Source organism: Panicum hallii, chromosome 5 (genome assembly GCF_002211085.1).
Source record: "Panicum hallii strain FIL2 chromosome 5, PHallii_v3.1, whole genome shotgun sequence".
Taxonomy (NCBI): domain Eukaryota; kingdom Viridiplantae; phylum Streptophyta; class Magnoliopsida; order Poales; family Poaceae; genus Panicum; species Panicum hallii.
In genome coordinates, this window is record NC_038046.1 from 26,962,605 (window position 1) to 26,968,964 (window position 6,360).

The 6,360-nt window shown below is 44.6% G+C and overlaps 1 long non-coding RNA gene across 3 annotated transcripts; it reads right to left on the bottom strand.

The window, feature by feature from the left end:
* Positions 1 to 1,130: 1,130 nt before the first annotated feature.
* LOC112893859 lies at positions 1,131 to 3,909 on the bottom strand. Of its 3 annotated transcripts, none has more exons than XR_003228919.1 (5): positions 3,180 to 3,909; positions 2,985 to 3,108; positions 2,810 to 2,898; positions 2,393 to 2,442; positions 1,131 to 1,522 (listed from the first exon to the last, which is right to left on the bottom strand). It is a non-coding gene; the product is annotated as an uncharacterized LOC112893859 (long non-coding RNA). The 3 variants fall into 3 exon arrangements; XR_003228920.1 differs by having other exon boundaries at positions 2,985 to 3,100; positions 3,180 to 3,904; XR_003228921.1 differs by having other exon boundaries at positions 1,131 to 1,517; positions 2,985 to 3,100; positions 3,180 to 3,903.
* Between the last annotated feature and the right edge of the window lie 2,451 nt (positions 3,910 to 6,360).

A 6,360-nucleotide genomic window follows, 5' to 3' on the forward strand; every position in this document is an offset into this window, starting at 1 on the left:
TTGATATTTTTTCACTTTTGGTACGCGTAGGGCGTAGGCTTGCATCTCCGTGAGGCTTCATTTCCCCTGCCTCCCCGTAGGCCCTCTGCTCGTCCTCCCAACCAACCGACAGCCGGCATGTTGTAGTAGTTTCCCATTGCATTGACTTTGCCGTGGTGCCCTGTTTGTTATGGCTCATCATCGGGAGGGAGCAAGGCTGCACGCAGAATAGGTTGAAGGGCTAGCATGCCATATGTTCGGCAGTGACTGAAAACAGAGGAACATGGTAAGCCTGGTGTTTTCTATGGTTTTTTTTTTTTGCATTTGGTTTTGATCCCAGATACAAACCTGGTTATGGCTACCTTGTTTTCGCGATCGCAAATATCCTTAGCATTTGGTTTTGGTCCCAGATACAAACTATTTTTACAATTTTAGGTGATTTTGTTTTAGCCAAAAATTAGCTACTTGACATTGGGGTTCATGTGTCAAGTTTTAACATTTTCATCGATCATGTACGTAGTAATGTGATCATGTAGAGAGGCTAGCTGATTAACCAGCACGGGAAGCTGCCACGCGGTCCTAGGCGCACAAGATGATTACCAGATTGAGCGTATACCCCGATCAGTACTTGTTAAATTGTTCTTGGCCATGTTTCGTTTTACACGATCACATGAATCAGAAAATAGAACATTTTGGCGCTACGACAAGTTAATAAGAATTGATGTATGTGGTTTCACATGAATTGATGATTTTGAAAATCTTCCCATAGCAACGCACACAGTAAAATGTACGTGCGGTACGCACGTATTTAAAAAATCATTAATCATTACTAGACCACTCATTCACTTTCATGACACATTCAAGAGGAAAAAAAGAAAATCTCACTTTCCTGATAGTGAATAATCAAATCCTGTAGTAACTTGCTCATTCTCCATCATATCGCAATTAGCAAAACATTATAAAAGTTTTCCTACCATGAGCTCACATCGCTCACATCATAATAATTACAGAAAAGAGAACAATGGTTGGAGTTATAAAGGAAAGAAAATTCATATTGATGCACAAGCAAAACTTCTTCACTAATGTTGTAAGCAAGATTCTCATCAACTAACTCTACCGTACAAAGGAATTCACACTGCAATACACAAGAATGAAGTATAGTTAGCGTCCATCCAGGGATATCCAAATGTTTGTTTACAACACTGTATCTCATCCGCATCATAACTTGCTTGTTTGTGCCTTTATCTACATGATCCTTGGAATTATCTATTTATTCTCTACCAGACAAACAAAAGACATGTCTATAGCCTGTAGCCAACGATGGTCTTATTCAGATGAATTCTATTCTGGAAGCAAAGGATATGTGTGGCTCAGCACACCAATTAACAGTAACTCCTTTCTTGGTGTATCTACACATCAATAAAAGGCACGTAAAAAAGAAACTTTTGCAAAAATAGCATATTGTTCCAGGCAGCACAAGCCAAAGGAATAGTGTGGAGTTGAGACTGGCTCTTCAACTTGGCGTGTGCTCTATCCTTCTGTCCTGAAGAAATGTTATGTCATTTCTCTAAATCTTTTTCAAAAACTATCCAGGACGATATAGCAAACAGCATGAGTTTGTTCACGTACACAAACCATTCTCGGTTATAACCATCAACAAGTATGTTCACAAACAGGAAGGTACATAAGCTAGTGTTGTTAAAACTTGTCCAAATTTAATGAGATAAAACGGCTAACAATCAGTCATCTCAGTTCTTAGATAGAATTTTTAAATCCATAGCAAAATAGTCATGAGTGTGGTCAGCTCGAAATTCACAAATTGCAGAAAAGGAATAATAAACTCTAACTTCGGTAGCTTGATAAATTATTATATTGTAGCCAACACACAAGGCTACAAGATTTCAGCACCCACTAACTATTTTCACCATTCACCCCTACCCAAGAGGACTCTCTTTTCACTATTCTATGAAGAAAGAAGGGACAAAGGTATGGAATGGAGAAAAAGCTCACAGTTTTGAGGCCACCAAATCTTAAGATAGTCTAAAACAAAATAATACAGTAGCTATTTAACATAGTGACATTGTACTCAGTGAAATACACTTGCCCTTTGAACCACCAATATTTTTGTAGCAAGAATCGTCAGCCTTTGCAAAAAGCTTAATGCAATTGAGATCTTTCAGTAATATTTGTGCACATTACCTACGTATCAACAATCTTAACTGGCGCACCGACTCCTATATGATGATCAACGGCCGGATATGTTCGTCAACATTTCACGGATGGGTTAACAGACAAATTTAACCTTAGCATGGAAGCAAGTCAAAAGACAAGACATCATACAAAATGGCTATAAGGCATGAGATGCTCAGGTACCACCTAAAATCATAGAGTGAGAGATTTGCTACAATTTTACCTGATCATGCTAGAGGTTACCCTAACTCAAATAATTTCCCCACATGCTCCCTGCAGAAACCAAATGATATCAGTGTGAGACTGTGAGCTCATATACGTTCCAAAAGAAGAAGAAGCAGAATTCAGACTGCAATGCTACTTGGCATGTTGTGAAACCAAAACAACCTCAGATTCTAAATCAGAGGATAAATGTGTAGCTAAACTTATTATTGCACTTACAGTACACATATCTTATCATCATACTACTTACATGTTTTAATAATAATTTTGAGGATAAATATGCTCTACAAGCTAAATGGTCACATGTTCAGAACTGTATATGTTTTCTTGAACTGCATTAACTGAACTGTCCCAAACATTGTCTCTGAATCTGAGCACAAGCGGTTGGTTCTAGTAGTACTATTATTTACTCACACACCTGATTCCGTGGCATGGTTGCAGACAATGTTCTTCATAACTTAATCTGAACAGTTGCGCACCCAGTCTCTATCGACACGCAGTCATCGCCTACAAAATCAATGGCAGTGAGGATCAGGCTTTCTGGCCCATATGTACTTGGGCTAGGGATTCGCAAGATCAGGGCATGGATTTACCGCAGCCGACGCTCGTGCTCTTGATCTCGACGTCCCTAGTGTTCTGAAGATTCATGCCCTCGGTGTTGGAGCTGTGGCCAAATGGGCGGGCGGACGGCGGGAGCACGCACCGGTCCCTAGTGTTCTAATCAAAGATTATATCTGTCGAAATTGTCGTATGCAATTTGGAGGGGGAAATAAGTTCGGATCAAACACCTGGAGGGGAAATCAGTTCGGATCATAAAGTAATTTGGCCTCGGCGTCGGTGTCCAGCTCGAAGTCGGCGTGGAAGGCGCGGTTGAGGAAGCTCTCGAGGTTCGGGCTGGGGCTGGTGGGGCTGTGCAGGTGCGTGGACAGCGCGTGCGAGGTTCCGCACGACGGCGCGCGCGGTGGAGACGGCGCGGAGGAAGGCGTCGATGGGGAAGGCGGAGTTCCTCAGGCACGTGATATCCTCCAGCGCCTCGTCCCGCGTGCGCGTGGCCGCGGCGAGCCTCCGGGAGAGGTCGGCTACCGCTAGGCGCCACTGCTCGCCATCCCCCACATCGTCGGCCCTCCCGAGGCCGACATCGTCGACGGCGACGAGCGCGGGGTGGAGCGGCGCACGAGGGAGACGGCACCGGTACACATGCGGGAGATGAAGGGGAGGACCATGTCCTCCGGCGATGCTGCGGCCCCGCCGTTGGGCTGGGGGAACTGTTGCAGCTGCTGCGGCTGCGGAGGTTTCTCGTGCTGCAGGGTGGGCGGGAGGTCGAGGTAGGGGAGGGGGAGGCGGGGCCGAGGTCGGAGAGGTAGAAGGGGAAGTCGTCAGCAACGGTGCCGGGGGGACGGGGACGGGTCGTAGGAGGAGCCCATGGCTTCGGAGTGGGTGGGTGGGCCGGGCCTCAGCCTGCAGGTTCTCGGCGAGCGGAGGGGAGGGAGAAAGAAACGGCAGCCGCGGGCGGGGGTGAGCGCCGATTGCTGGGACTTGACAAGCAGGTATGGGCGGCGGGTAAGTAACCGGAAAAAAATATTTTGGCACGGACCTTGCCGAACATGTGCGATTTGTATGGATGTATCCTTCTTCAGTTTTCTTATTTTAGCACAGATCTTGTCGAACATGTGCGATTTGTATGAACGTAACATGATAGGTACGGCGGACCTAATATAGATGGGAAATTTTTTTAAAAATTTTCGATCTTTATAGTATGTAGTGTGGAATAGAGATATATATGGAATTGAGATATAGATTTACACAATAATTCTTCTCTAAGCCTACCCCTACACTTGCCCAGATCACGATTAAGCGCAGCTATGTCCACCCAATCTTATCCTTCTGATCTGGATCCGTGCGTTTCTCCTTTCATATTTTTGTTCTATCGCACCTCTCTCATGAGGGTGGAAGTCTCGGCGGCGGTGCTGCCAAAATGGCAGGGGGATGGCCAATTTCCTGTCACTCCACCAGATGGAGATCAACTACAAGTAAGCATCCATCTTCTTGCAATTCCTTAGGTTTCAATTTCGTGTTGACTCCCTCGTGGTCTTGGAGATTTAGCTCGGAGCTTTGAACTAGTCTCAAACATAGGGGACGCCCATGCCCTTGCCGCCGCATCATCCTTCGCGGCGAGCTCGGGATCCTTCTGTCCTTTGGCCTACGAGGAGGGCGGTGAAGTCAGCGGAGCGGGATGCGAGGCCAAGGGGAAGGGAGGAGGCAGTGCTCTAGGGCAGCGTCGACATCGTGGTAAATATCCCGATGGCGCTCCACTGCTTGATCTCAATTCACAAATGTATTCCTCATTCTTAATTAATTATGAGGTAGTCAGGTAGTCATATGGCTTCTGAGTTCTGACTCACTACGTGAAAACATTACGTGAAAACATGTATATTGGTAACGGGTATAGATGACCTTTGGTCACGGGCAAAGCGACGTTACCGATCTAGCGTTACAAATGAGCGAACAAAGGTAACGGGCAATTGCCCGTTATTGATAACACGTATTTGTAACGGGCATCTAACAAAGACCGTTACCAGATGTAGTTACCGGTCATCCTAAATGGCTGTTTCTCTAGGCCCACAGGGACCTTTGGTAACGGGCACAGACACGCAGCCTGTTACAGAAACCAAAGAAACGTAACGGTCTTTTGCATGCTGCCCGTTACAAATATATTTTTCCACGTCTCTTTCTGGGCCCACTAGTCAATAGTTGTAACGGCCTGTAAGTAATGCCCGTTACCTTTAAGAAGTATCCGTAACGGTCCGTAAGTTAAGCCCGTTACAAATGTTACACGTAACGGGTCCTGAATCGAGGCCCGTTACCTTTGGACCATATCTGTAACGGTTCTTTCAGTATGTATCGTTTTTTAGTTAACGCCCGTTACTCTCTGATCTCATATAGTATCGTGCTTAGTTACCGCCCATTACTCTCTGATCAGTTGTTGTAACGTGCTTTAGTTAACGCCCGTTACCTATACGTAGGCCACCCCTACAGTAACCAGGTTTTTTTCTGGCTGCATCCTGGTACCAGCCAGGCAGCCACCAGATCATTGGCTGCATCCTGGAACCAGCTAGAATTTGGTAGCCACCAGCAAGTAGACATAACAAACACATTCTCATCGCGTATATACACAAGCAAGTAGATATCACGAATATACACAAGATCACATCATTCCTCATCAGACATGCAACAAGTTTAAAGCCCTGAATGCAACAAGTTTCAAGTTTTTGGCTACAATGAACTCACGGTGCATCATAAATAGAAGGCGCTATAGAAGTTGCCCTTTGGGTCGAGAGTCTCCTTAAGAATTAACTCGCACAGCATCTCTCGGACCGGCTTTAGATCTTCTATAGAAACTGTTAGGGCAGCTTTGAAATCCTGCAAAATACAATCATTATGAGAATACAAGTACAAATCAGTTTCTAAAATCAAATGGAGAATATGAGCAGAGACAAGGCTGAGCAGTATATACTTACAACAGCCTTTGTCATTATAGGTATGTCACCGACTAGTTTTAGCATATTGAATGCCACATAGAATCCACACAAAAAGGTCCCCGATGGTTGTTGAGCGCACTGCAAGAAGGTACCAAAATGACAAGTTAATGCGGTAACCAAATAGGTATGAAAGGACCATAAAAAAACCTCAGTCTTATATTAACATCTATCCTGTGCGTGAGTTTAGGTTTGGTTTTGGCTTTTTCTTATTTGCTTTCATCATTTCTTCCATGCGCGCATCAAAGGACTTGCATGATTAGCAATACCGATTAGAAACAGTAAGAGATTGATTTTTTGTGAACAAAACCTACAATATACTGACCAGTTCACAATATGTCGGACGTCCGTGAACTTTCAATCGGGAAATAGTTTAGCAGAATCTAAATACCAAACCTCTTTGTACTTCATAGAGATGATCACTATTACCTAG